Raw genomic sequence first — 14,077 nt, 5'->3', positions numbered from 1 at the left:
CTTTTCTTGAGATCCCACAATTTATACCCCATTTCACCCTCGTCACCATATCCTAGGAAAATGCATTTACAGGACTTTGGCTCAAGTTTGCTGTGTTTTTCTTTACGAATGTGCACAAAAGCCTCGCAGCCAAACACTTTCAGATGAGCATATGAAGGTGGCTCTCCCAACCATGCTTCTTGGGGAACTCTCCCCCCCCAAAGATCTGTTTGGTGACCGATTAATCAAGTGAACGGCTGCCATAACAGCCTTTGCCCAAAAACCATGGGGTAATGCAGCATGAGACAGCATCGTACGGACCTTATCCTGTATGGTCCGATTCATACGCCTTGCAACTCCATTTTGGGGTGGATTATGAGGGGCAGTGAGCTCCCTCTTTATCCCTTTGCTGTCACAAAATGCCTGAAAGGCTTTGGACACAGATTTCCTACATTGTTAGAGCGAAGACAGTTAAGTGTCCGATCTGTTTGATTTTCAGCCAATGCCAAGAATTTTTTAAACTTGTCAAGCACTTCATCCTTGCTACGAATAGGGTAAACCCATACTTTCCGTGTAGCATCATTGACAAAGGTGACAAAATATTTATTTCCCCCTAAAGATAATCCTGGCATTTGACATACATCTGAATGTACTAACTCTAGAGGAGAAGATTTCAAAGAAAGAGACTTTTTGTGAGAAGTTTGTGCATGTTTGCCATAAATACAATGATCACAATGCTCAAAATCAGCATAACAAAGACAAGGCAAGTAACCCAAACGAGAAAGCACTTTCATTCCTTTTTGACTCATGTGTCCCAACCGGCCATGCCACAAAGAAACACTTGGCTGCTCGGTCACGGCAACAACATGGTCACGCACACTAGATACATGAAGTGGATACAATGTATCACTCTTGCAACCTCTGGCAATAACCTTGGATTCCTTACAGATCTTCCATTTTCCATCACCAAAGGTGGTATGAAAACCATCATCATCTAGCTGCCCTGTGCTAACCAAGCTCTTCTTGAGCTGAGGTACATGCCGTACATGTTGAAGTGTAAAGACAGAGCCATGCTGAAACTGTGACCCCCTGTATATGTGGAAAACCACTCATGATGAGGGGCGACATGAAAGGAAGCACCTGAATTAAGAATCCAGGTATGCATGTCATCATCTGTATCTGCTAGTAGAGCATGTGCACCAAAATGTGAAGAGACAAAGAGTACATCACTCCCATTGTCACTCTCATGAGTGACAACATTCACCTCTTCAATTTTTACACTGCTTTTCTTAGGCTGATTGTCCTTCTTCTCTTCCTTGCAGTCATCTGTCTTCTTGCCTTTTCCTTTCTCTTTTTTCCATTCGTAGCTTTCCAGGTGATTTACTGCGTCCCTTGCCATCATATTTACCCTTTTGCTGTGATCTGCCCCTAGTATGCAAAGCACTGGAAGACTTACTGGATGCATTGTTCTGCCGATTCATCTCTTCCATAAGTAGAGCACTCTCTACATCAACATACAAAAGGATCACATTAGAATTGCTCATAGCAATTCTGAATGTATCCCAACTCTCTGGTAGAGTGCAAAGCAAGAAAGTAGCCTTAAATTCCTCATCAATCATGAACTTCAAGGCAACCAGCTGGCTGAAAATGGAGTTAAACTCACTCAAGTGAGTAGACATTGCTGTACCTTCTTTCATATACAAATCCATAAGCTTTTTCAGCCAATACACTTTACTTGCAACGCTCTTCTGTGCATATAGTTCTTCCAGTCTAGTCCATATAGCATATGCAGAATCTAAACCTTCAATGTTGAAGAGCAAGGCATTAGAAATCGATAGCTCTATGGTTGAGCGTGCAAGCTCATTCAACTCATCCCAATCGTCCTGATCCATGCCCACAAGCTTTGCCCCTTTAGTTTTGATCGGCTTTGCTTGCTTCTTTTGTAACAGGATATTGTAGCATTGTTTTTGCCATACTGCAAAATTATGTGCGCCTTCAAGCTTATTTATATGCATCAAATTACTGCTGTCATTGCTGCCAGCCATGGTTTTCAGGTCAAATGTGACTGAAAAATCAGTAAATGCAGGCCCAAATTGTCACCCAAGTGACCAAGGTACAAACAAGTACCAGTCAACAATAAATGACCATGCAGAAGTACAGATTTCAGATCTGTAATTCAGTTTTCAGAAGCACCAAACCAAGTGCTACAGCATTATCCAACTGATTACAGCTCTTCCAAAGGGCATGTGCATCACATTACATGAGAAATCCCAAAATTTCAGCTGCAATTTTTGTTGTACGTGTACCCACACGCATAAAATTTGACACGAACTGTCAAAAGCCCCAAAATTTTGTGTTCAAAAGCGTCAAACACACATATGCATTTCCTCTGTCATGCATAGGACTGTCCAATTTTGCCAAAATAAAGCAATTTCAGCAAAACCCCCAAATTTCACCAAGTGTTGATGTCCAAATTACGCGGAATTCAACCTGCATATACATAAAATGACCAAATGCTGCACAAATTTTGCCCAAATAGCAAAAGCCCCAAATTGCACGGGGTCCAATGTGCCTCAATGTCGAGAAATTGGGTCAATTTCAGCCCAATTTTTGCATGCACATGAAAAGCCCCAAATGTCGGGGACAAAATGCGACAAATTCCTGCAATTTCTGAGACAAATATCATTGTTGCATCTTGCTCGCATGAAAATTGGACAAATCCCCTAATTTTCCAAGTCCTGCGTGCACTAATTTCAGTGAAATTGAAAGAATTTCACTAAAATGTGAAAAGCCCCAAAAGTCCCGGGCAAATGTACACTGACTTTGCAATTTCTGAGTCAGATTGTCCAATTCTGTGTTGGGATCCCCAGATTCGAGAAAAGCCCCAAATTTCTGAGCCGATTTTGCACAGATCTGAAGTCTTGTGCTTACGCGTGCGAAACCCCATTAGTGGTGGGTGAAGCAAATATCAAAGAAAAAAAAAGGTTGATTTTTTTTTGAAAAAAAAAAGACTGGTCAATGCCGTCAGTCGTGGGCTTTGGCGCTCGCTGGACACGGCGCCTATTCGCCTGTTTCTCACGCCGCATCAGCTGGATGCCCCCGTCGCCCGTTATGCAGATGCACCCGTCGCCCGTCATGCAATTGTCGCGCTCGTCATCAGTTTGCAGTCGCGCTCGTCAGCGCCTGCTGCAGTTTTCTAGTCGTCGTCAGCCAGCTGTCGCCTAGTCCCTATTGGACTTGCCGCCCAATCGTGAGCAGTCGTGCTGGTCTTCTTCACGACGTGTTCGTTGGCTATTTGTATGGGACTTCTTCCTGCGACTGTAGCCTCTTCAACAGCTTCTCGTCTGTCGGGCTTGCAACTGGTGACTAATGCTTGTGGCTTGAGCGAACCATTGTGGCTCTGATACCAATTTGTAGGGCAAGGTTAGGCACGGAGATCGAGGTAGACAGACCTTACGCACAGTGAGAGAGACAGAGAGTGTGAGTGAGCAGAGTAGAGAGTAAACACGTTTTTCGGTACAATAACCAGAGTACCACTTTAGGTTTTAGATAGATATATGTATAAAAGTACAATGTACTAAGGGTGTGTGCACACCCATGCACATATAAAAGGCACGATGGCTCTTTTTTTCCAACACGGTGTTGCTTCTCGAGCTGAGAAGCTTTAGAGACATCTCAAGCTAGCTTCAGGCGTGGAAGGCCCTCAACTAGCTCACGGCGTGACAACTCATAAAGTGAGTCATAACCAAGATGCCCTAAGTCAAAATGCCAAAGACGCTCATTGTTCGTAGGCTCTCGAGATGTGGCTAAGGCTTGGAAGGTATGGAACACGGAGCCCTTGGCTGTTGGCTCGATCAGAAAGTGAGTCATGTGGTATAGGCCATTAGGTTGTGCCTCACTGCGAGCAATCACTAAACTTGTTTGGGAGTCAAGCATCTCGACTTTGGTTGCTGTAAAGAAAACCGCTTGCCCCAACCGGCAAAGCTACTGAACATATAACAAGTTCACCACAAGCTGAGGGACATGATATACATTGTTCAGCGTAGCCGGATTTGGACACTTGTTAGTGGCGAAACTAACGCAACCTTGAGCCTGAATCTTGACTGATGATTTGTTTTTTACGTAGACTCGTCCGGCTGCACGGGCTCGAGAACGGAAAATGTCCACTATAGGAGTCATATGATATATAGCTCCACTGTCCACAATCCAAACAAGAGCTGAAGTGCCCGGCTGTGACGAGTGGACCTTTGCAGTAACCTCGTCAGGAGGCAACTCACATGTGGATGAGACTCTCATCTGATGTCTCTATGGAGACAATGTGGGCCTCTGTAGACCAGTCAAACAAGCCCTTTGGAGTTGAGAACGTTGTCGATTGAGATGGTTGAGTTGTGGCAGTATGAGTCCGACCTTTAAACTGCCCGTTGCCATCACCCTCCCTCCCCTGCTAGGGGTTGCCCGACTGAGGGGCGGGGGTCTGAGACTTAGGTTTTGGTGCTGTGCCTCTTGCCTTTGATCTACACTCGTCGTCAAAATGGCCAGCCTTTTGACAATGTTGACAATACCTATTCTCATAGTTACCAGGAACGGGGAATGGGAACGGAGGGAATGGCATATATATATATATATATAGATAGATAGATAGATAGATAGATAGAGAGAGAGAGAGAGAGAGAGAGAGAGAGAGAGAGAGAGAGAGAGAGAGAGAGAGAGAGAGAGAGAGAGAGAGAGAGAGAGAGAGAGAGAGAGAGAGAGAGAGAGAGAGAGAGAGAGAGAGAGAGAAGCATGGCTGGTCTGGATATGGCTTTTCTCGATCAAACGGTGGCAGCCCTTGGTCCGAATTCTGATACAGAGGAACCAGAGAATATGGTTCCTTGCACAGAGGAGATGCCTCCCGGTCTTGACTTTCAGCCTGCGGGCAAACGCTCCAAGCATGCTTCAGAAGAGACAATGGGTCATTAGGAACGCTCTTATGTGCATGTTGCCTCTAATTCTGTGGATTCTCAAGATATTGACTGGGAGCATTTGCTGGAGTTTGCCAACACTCTGCTTGGCGATTATGTCCAACATAATCATGAAGCTTTTTCTGACTCTGGATCTGAAGATGTTTTGGAAGCCATGGTGGACTCGAAAAATGTCTTGCGCTCTTTTTCGGTGTTTTATGACCGTGCTGTTATACTCTTCTTCACTGGCAGGATCCGAGTGCTTTCCCATATTCGCCAATGGCTGCACCATTTACTATAAGGGGAGTGTGTTGAGGTGATCTTTGTTGGGCCCCGAGGCTTCTATGAGGTGCTGTTGAAATCGGAGAAGCATCGGGCTGATCTCCTGTCTAAATTGCCATTGTTCTTTGATCGCCGTTTGGTCCATGTTGTGCCATGGCGCCCTATGGCAGACTTTCAACGCTTGCTTCAACGTGAATGCCCGGTGTGAGTTGAAGTAGAAAATTGCCCGATTGTCTATTGGCCTTTGTTAAAGGATGCCATGGCCGTTGTGGGAACTGTTCTGGTCCCCCCGAGCCTAAGGGCCATGAATCGTAACCGTTTGTGTATGTTATGGGACACTGCTAGGAAAAGGCCTACATGGCTTCGTATTAATTGCTCTGGCATGCATCCTTTGCACTTTCGTTTGAAATGGGGCAACTTTGCAGGTCACTGCTTTTCGTGTGGAAAATTGGGGCATCTTATGGCCGAATGCCCAGAGAAGCAACCATCTTTAGATGATGAGCATGTTGTGCTACCTATGGAAGACATGGTGCTTGATGCTCCGTCACAGGATGCAACCCAGCCACCTAAAGTTTTGGATAAAGGTAAACAATCTGTTTCAGGATTGGATTCCCGTGGCAATGACTGGGTAGAGGCGCGTCCCAAAAAAGGTAAAAAGTTTGATGTTGGCCTGGCAGATACTGGGCCTTATGTTTCACAAGATTCCATGCACACGTATGTACGCAGGAAAGAAATGTTGTCTTTAGAGCACACTGTGCATACTATGGTTCCTTTTGCTCCCCGTAATCAGTCTACTAGGAAAGTATATACAAACGGTCCAAAGGGCCCACCCGCTAAGCTGGCTTTTGATACTAGAGGGAATGTGATTACACCATGGGATCCTCGTTATCCCCGTTCCATCCCCAAGACAGTGGATATTTCATCTACCTCCAAAGTTGGCCGTCAGAACTCTTTTGCCTTGTAGCTGATTTTTTGGATGAGGATGTCCTTGATATGCTAGCAGAAAAGGTTAAATCGAGGCAAGCGGCGCCTCGCTCCTGATTTTCTTTTTGAATACACATGAAGATAGCCACGTGGAATGTGTGCAGCATTTTGTTCTCACCATAAGCAACATGCCATGTGGACCGTATTGCATGAGAATCAGTGGGATGTCTTGTGTGCGGTTGAGCACAAGAGTCATGGTGAAGCAGGAAAAGTTATGGATTGCCATGGGTTTCGCTTGTTTTATGCAAGGACACACGCAGGGCATTATTCTGGTGTGCTTATGATTGTACATGAGAAATATCAGCCTGTTCTTATTAAAAATGATGTACATGGCCGCTTTGTGGTAGTTGAAGTCTTATTTGAAGGAGAGATCTTATGGTTGCTGGGCCTTTATGCTCCGAATGACCCTTTATCCCGCTAGGATCTTTGGAATTCTTTGAAGAACTCCTTGTCCCTTGGCAGACGGGGTTTTTTGATGGGGGATTTTAATATGTATGTTGATTCTTCACAGTCCACTTCAGAGCATTTGGTGATGGACGCGCCGGAAAGTTGGGTGTGGAATGCGTTTGCGCTTGCGGTACTTAAGCAAGATCTATGGTCTTGGCTACACCCTTCTTCTACAGGGTTTACTTTCCATTCGGCGCAATATGCAACTACATGGTGGCGGTTGGCCCGAATGTACATTATGCATGATGATGATTTTCTTCCTGAGATGCTCGAAATGACAGTCTTGCAGCAATATGCCTTGTCGGACCATTTTCCTCTCCAGCTTGAGATACTTGCACAACCCATTGCATCTTTTATGCAATTGCTGGATAGACTCCCTTTACGTTTCAACTCGTCTAATTTGAAGCACTCAATCTTTCGGGGCTATATGCAGCAATTGATTGATAGATTTTTATTGGACTTCGTCATTGAGGGGACTGCTTCCTTTGAACGATTGCTCTCAAATGTGCAGCGAGTTGCTCAGCAGTATGGGATCCACCATGCCTCTCTTTGTTGGCGGCACCGACACACAGTGGAGGACTTACTGGCTTTGGTTCGTTCTCTGTTGGTGGACACTCCAGATGATGAATTTCTGCTGTCACTGGCGATGCGTTTGGCTGATCTTATTAAAGAGTTTCAATTGAAATCTTATCAGCACGCCAAATTGCAAAATTTGATTGAGAATTTGCAAGATAGTGCTTGTCAAAATCATAAGTTCTTTCACGCTCCGCATGCCTCTCCTGCTCAAGAAAATATGACTAGACTCAAGAATTCAGAAGGTCAAATGGTCACTGGCCCCTTAGACTATTGTCAATACGTGCCGGAATTATTTTCTAGATCTTCTTGGTTCTTCTCAGTCACCTTCTGACCAGGTTACGCATGCACATTCAGTCTTCTATGATTTGGTCCAACATCAGGTTCCACTTGATATGCAAACTGCTTTGGAGACAGATATTTGTGAGGAGGAGGTTATGGAGGTTTTGTTACGCCTGCCTAAGGATAAAAGTCCTGGTTGGGATGGTCTCACCAATGAATTCTTTGAGAGTTCTGCTACCCAACTGGTAAAGCCATTGACGGCTATGTTTTAGCAGGTTTGGGAAACAGGGTTCATGCCTTCCTCCTGGAAAGAAGGTCTTATCAAAGTGCTTCCAAAGGTTCCTTCGCCGTCAATGTTGCAACATTGGAGACCAATTTCTTTGATGGGTTCGATATATAAAATCTTTTCCAAAGTGCTGGCGAATCGGCTCCACAAGCATCTTCCGGCCATTGTGTATCCTCTTCAATACGGTTTCATTAAGGGCCACAATATTCTGCATAATATCTTGAATGTGCAAATGGCTATTGACTATGCAAGGTACTCTAGTCAGGAGGTGGTCTTGATTCAATTGGATCTGGAAAAGGCTTTTGACTATTTAGATTGGTCTTTCATTGTAGAACTTATGTCTACTATGGGCTTTGGTACTCGGATGTCCCGCTTGATCTACACCATTAGTGTTGCGGCTTCTTCGCGAGTTATGCTAAATGGTGGTGTTACAGAGCCCTTTGTCCTTGCACGCTCTGTGAGACAGGGTTGCCCTTTGAGTCCTCTCTTCTTTGCCTTGGCGACTCATCCGGTTCTTTCGATGTTATCTTCCATGGCAGCTTCTTCTCAGTTGGCCGGACTGTCTCTTCCTTTTGGTCAGCACTTCATTAGTCAATCTTTGGCTGATGACAGCTTTATGATTTTGCGTGTGGACAAGGACAATATTCGCAAGGCATTAGATGTTTGGACGCTCTTTGGCCATGCTTCGGGTCTTCGTATCAATGCTTTCAAATCAGCCATTCTCAGTTGCACGGAGTCTGATTTACAGTCATTGGGTTGGCAGGGACAGGTGGTTCCCCGTGGTTCCATTGTTAGGCATCTTGGGTACCCTTTGGGTGTTGATGTTCGGCCAAAACAACTACTACAGTGGATTTCATAGAAACTAGCAGCTAAGTTTTTGTATTGAAAGTCGCAAGCCTGGCCCTTCCATGTTCGCCTCAAAGTGGCTCAGACAATTATGCTGCCAATGCTCACATATTTCTTATCATTGCTGCCTTGGACTCCTACTACTTTGAATGCTCTCACTCGGCCCATTCGTTTCATGTTATGGAAGAAGGATTCATTACATGCAGGTATTTCGTGGATTTTGTGGTCACATACATGTACCCCCAAACGCCTAGGTGGTGGGGCTATTTTGGATGCCGAAACTCGTATGCTGGCACTTCATTGGTCTCTTTTTCGTGCCATGTGTGTGGAACATCACCCGTGGGCCGTTATAGTCCGTTTTTTTCTTGAGGACCACGTGCTTCTGCATGGTAATACACAAATTCGAAGCTCCTGGTGGCATGTTCTTAATGCAAACTCTCGGTTTTCGAGTCCTTCCTTATCCCTGCTTGTTCATTTGGTCGGATCTTGGCAATTGGTTCTCCAGAAGGCGCGTTGGCATCCAGCGGAGGAACGCTTACATACTAACTCTTTTCAACTGGAATTGTTGGCAGCCTCGAGATTACTTTCATGGGAAGGCAAACATGAGCTCAGACCAAAATTTAACCACATGGGCCGTTTGGGTTTGACTTCAGTTTTGCAGATGCCACCCTTGCTAGTCATAATGTCTTCATATCGTTTCGTACTGCCAGGAGGCTTTTCAGAATCCCTCGTGGATACCATGATTTGTGGGAACAACTTTTCTTAGTGCTCCAGAGTAGGCAACCCTTTCCTGCCCTTGCTGTGGATCGTCCTTGGCAGGACTGGGTCCTTGCAGGTAGGTTGAATTTGGAAAAGGCCTCAGCTAACTAGGTGTACCATCTTCTGATTAAAGATCATCAATGGCTGGTTACTAAAGCTAATATTGTATGGGGGTTGCAGAAATCTCAGTCATGGTGGAAGGCAACTGTGATGGAGGGCTGGTTGAACAAGACACCTTTGAAATGCAAGGTCTTTCTTTGGAGGGTAATGATTGGTGGTCTTCCTCTTGTCTCGGCCCTTTCCAAGCGTCAAATCTCTAACGACAATTGTTTCTTCTACACCACTATTGTGGAATCGGCCCGTCATCGATTTATTTCTTGCCCTCTCGCAAAGAAGATCTGGTTGCTTTTGTCAGCGGTTTGGCGAGCTGTGGTTGGTTTCTCACTAAGCCCTTTCGATTGGGTTTTTGTACGCCCAAAATACCCCACACCGGCTCAGTTGCATATGAAGATCTTGTTCCACTTTCTTAGATACTGGGGATGCTGGCACAATTGGACCAATCGGAATGCCTTTCTTTTTAATTCGGCCTCTAATGTTCCGAGACACATTGCCAGGCTTAAAGGCCTCTTGCTTTGGTAGATAGATCTCATTCGGCACTCTGACTTGCTCCCTCGGGAAGACTTACTTCCTTGGCATATGGCAATTTTCTCTGCGTCCTTGCCATGACTTGTGTAACTCTTTCCTGGTTTTGTACTGACAGTTTACACACGTTGGCTTAGAGCCATTGTGTATCTTGTAATCATGTAAACTTGTACCTTTTTTTCGTAATTAATAGAATTACCTTTTATGAAAAAAAAGAGAGAGAGTTCATAGATTAAGTTAGTTGAAAGATTGCAAATTGGTTTATCTAGTAGCATGGTGGAAGTGAGAAGGGTGGCATGATATGCTAGGTACAATATGGGACAACTAGATTATGGGTAGTAGTATGGTAGGCATTAAAAAGGTCATGTTCGACATGCCAATTTAGTGACCTAATGTATCACGTTTTTCAAGGGGGGACCAACAATACAATTAGTAGCAACATGATTAGTAATCATATGTCACACACACCCACACACCCACACATGCATACATGTTTGTATATATGTGTGATGTGTGTATGTGTATCTAATATCTATCTCGTGTGTGTGTGTCTCACCCACTCACTCACTTAGGCGGGTAGGAGAGGCAAGAGCCGGTAGGGCCTAGGCGAGGCAAGCGGGAGCAGGCGGGCGAGGGAGGTGGAACAGGCGACAGAGACGGGAGCTGGAGAGAGCAGGTGGGTTCCAGGGAACGGCTGTTCTAAACAGGGAACGGCTGCTGGAACGGCCCGAAACGGTGCGAAACAGACAGGAACGGGGCTGGGAACGGACAGGAACGTTCCATGGGCGTTTCGCTGGTAGACACATGCCGGAACGCGTTAATCCATTCCTAAGGCCCAGAACGTGCGTCCCCTGTTTCTATGCCTATTCTTCTTAGGTACATTCTGCCACCCAGGTTTGAGAGATTGGGATGTTCCTTGGGATTCCCGGATGGATTTTGCTCTTTGGTCAAGATTAATACGGCTCGGGCTTTATCTCGAGCCACATAGTGGGCAGTCAAGTGTGCCCATTGCTTTGACGCTAAGTCAAAATGCTGAAGTTGAGAATGAAATTCAGGCAATAAGCCCTGCATCAGCTCAACTATAGCGGAGGCATTTCTAGCCTTCCATGAGCGGACAACCTCGTATAGAACAAATGCGGGATCGGGTTGGGGTTCCAACCCCTGCACAAGATCCCATAGGTTCTGGGAGTCAAGGACATATCTCATCAAGTTCGACCAAGTAGTAAAGTTTGACCCGTTAAAATGAGTCTTGTCATTAAATGCATGCTTGGCAGAAGATGAGCTAGAACCATGAGGTGTCGAGTAGGTAGGGTAAGATGGATGTGGGGGATAAGATTGTGGAGGGTAAGATGATGGAGGTGGATGTGTCTAATAAGGAGGAGGGGAAAATGATGGGTAGGCAAAAGTAGGCTGTGAGTGTCCAATGAGTGCTGATTGAGGCGGAGGCACTGGAACATGAATGTTTCCATAGGGTGTTGGTGTAGGTGGTGGCACTGGGACATGGAAGCTTTGTCAAAAGTGAGGTTGGGGCACAGTAATATGACTAGAAGGTCCATTAGGTAAAGCCATGGAGGCAAACTGTGGAGTCAATTGATCCACACTCGGGAGAGACTGGAGGGGATACCCAGGCTGCAATGATCTCGATAGTGTGTGTGAAGTAGGTGGAACATCACCCGACAGAGGTAAGGATGAGGTCCTAAAGGATGTGCCTATGTTTCCATAACCTCTCGGTGTGATGTGCGGTGCGACATAAGGTGTCTGAAATGGAAAAGTGAATGGTGTGAATGGAAGTGGAGAAGCATTGGATGAATGTGGTGGGATGGGTGGGTTTTGAAAATGAGGTGTATGAGATGCAGATGCATTTTGTTCATTTTTATCATTTAATGATTGGAAATGAAAATGTGAAGATAATGATGTACCATACAATGAAGAAAAAGGAACACCAAATTCATTCTGATTTTGGAAAGTAGACGGAAAAGAAGGAAGGGTAGAAGAAGAGGTACATGGCTTTTTCTTATAATCCCCACGATGTGTGTTAATATATAGGAATTGGTCCTCAAGAGGACATTTTCTGTAGTCAATAGACTGGACTCTTTCTTCCACATGATCTCTACCATAATATTGCAAAGCGGAAGAGGTAAAAGAAGAAGGAACAAAAGACAAATCTAAAGTACCTTGCACCGGAGTGAACGGAAGAGGATGAAAGAAAGGAACATACTCTGGGTCTTGTTCTCCAAGAGGGGGGCCCATCCCTGATGGAGGTCTCAACGGCCCTGCAACATCATCAGATTTATGCGTAACATCTGAAGAGAGAAATTCATGCATACCTTCATTTAGAAGCTTTTCTTGAAGGACAATCCTTCGATTGAGCTCCTCAATCTTCTTTCGTCTATAAGCTACGATCAGTTTGTATTTTTCAGAGGTCACCTTACCTAGCTTTTCTTCCATGTAATCAGAAGTGTCTTCCACCATGTTGAAACTTTGTGGAGCAAGTTGATCGACCCACTCTCGCTTTGTTCTTGGCATAGTTGGTTTTGGAGACTGAATCGGTGTTGTTGTGTTTGAAGTCATTTGAACCTACTGTTGTTCTTGCTTCTTGTGTAGAGCTTTCAAATCAAAGGCCTAGGTTTCTTAGAGAGTACCAGGCTCTAATACCATGTAAAGAAATGCCCTAACACAGAAACATAAACAGAAACCGTGCGACAAAGCACAGATTGATAAAAGAACACAGTTAAGGTTAGAGTAACTCAGAGATAATGAACATAGTGAATGAATGAAGTGATATAACTATTGAATATACGATACTTATGCAACAAACACACTATGCAGTGAATGAATACTGAACCTCGAACTCCTGTATCTCAAGAATCAAGGCAAGGGTAATGAGTTGGAGAGTTTTTCGTACTGTGAATGGATCCCGAATCACAGCAAGCAACCTCCGAATGTTGAACACCAGCAAATGCAATAGTGAGAAGCTGGATCTGATGCGGATAGCAGAGAGGAGAGAGAAAGATTAAAAACGCAGGCAGTAGGTGAGAGAAAGAGTAAAAACGCAAGTAGGACAACCTGTAGGAGAGAGAAAGACTAATAACATAGGCAATAGGTGAGAGAAAGACTAAAAACGCAGGCAAGATAGTTTGTAGAAGAGAGAAAGACTAAAAACGCAGGCAGTAGGACTGTGATGATGTGGCAGGCTGTACGGTAGTAGGTTTGCACAGGAACAGCAGTTGCCTAGCTGGAATTAGCTCCAAACTGCGTGAAGAGGGCTGGAAATTAGGCACCAACTGATGGAGACAGCAATGGATAGCTTCGGCTGAGATGTCCTCTGCGAACGGGGTGTGGGCAGCAAGCTGAAACACCTGAAATTTGCAAAAATGAGATTGTAGAAGAGTGGAGGCTGGCTGCCTATTTATAGAAAATTAGGGTTCTAGATCCTCTCCCACTTAACTCTCTCGATCCGCTCCCCATTTTAGGGTTTTGGCTAAAATGACCATGTTTTTTGGGGCTGTTTATGTGGCTAAGTGCATTTCTTAGCACAACACTGTGACTAGTCTAAATCCGTGCGTGATGTGGGCACTATGGGTAGTCTACACGTCTAGTCCAAGTCTCATAGTGACCCTAATACTTGAGGCTTTTTGTCTATAAGGTCTTGCCATAGTTGCCAAGAAACCCGTTTCATGCCTAGGCATTTCATAAACGTATGAAACACCTATCTTAAACTTTAAGAAATCCCTAAATGTCTTGGGACTTTTTTAATCATCATATATCATGGATTTACTCAACACATTGACATGGATATTGGCATTGATTGTTGGAGCTTTGTTTTGAGTTGTTATCCATGATGATTGCAAATATTGATAACTCCTTCTACAACTAAAGTTGATGTTGGGCATGGATAGTGGACCATGATGTATACAAATATTAATGCTATGGTGAATATTCATTTGCATTGTATAGAATAATGAATAATGTCAATTTGTGTTTTCTATGTCACATGAGTCATACAGTATGTGTATATAAAACTTTCTTACTTTTTATATCTTGAATGAGACCAATT

The 14,077-nt window shown here is 44.5% G+C and overlaps 1 protein-coding gene across 1 annotated transcript in view; it reads left to right on the top strand.

Annotated features, from left to right (window-relative positions):
* Window positions 1-14,077, top strand: part of SAC9 (sacI homology domain-containing protein / WW domain-containing protein) — a 116,681-nt gene that overhangs the window by 26,274 nt on the left and 76,330 nt on the right. The gene's annotated exons all lie outside the window — the stretch shown is intronic.

This window comes from Lygodium microphyllum, chromosome 2 (genome assembly GCF_053477565.2).
Source record: "Lygodium microphyllum isolate KBCC chromosome 2, Lygodium_microphyllum_v1.1.10, whole genome shotgun sequence".
Classification (NCBI taxonomy): Eukaryota; Viridiplantae; Streptophyta; class Polypodiopsida; order Schizaeales; family Lygodiaceae; genus Lygodium; species Lygodium microphyllum.
The sequence above is the reverse complement of the archived record's forward strand: the minus strand, read 5'-3'. Positions and strand labels throughout refer to the sequence as shown.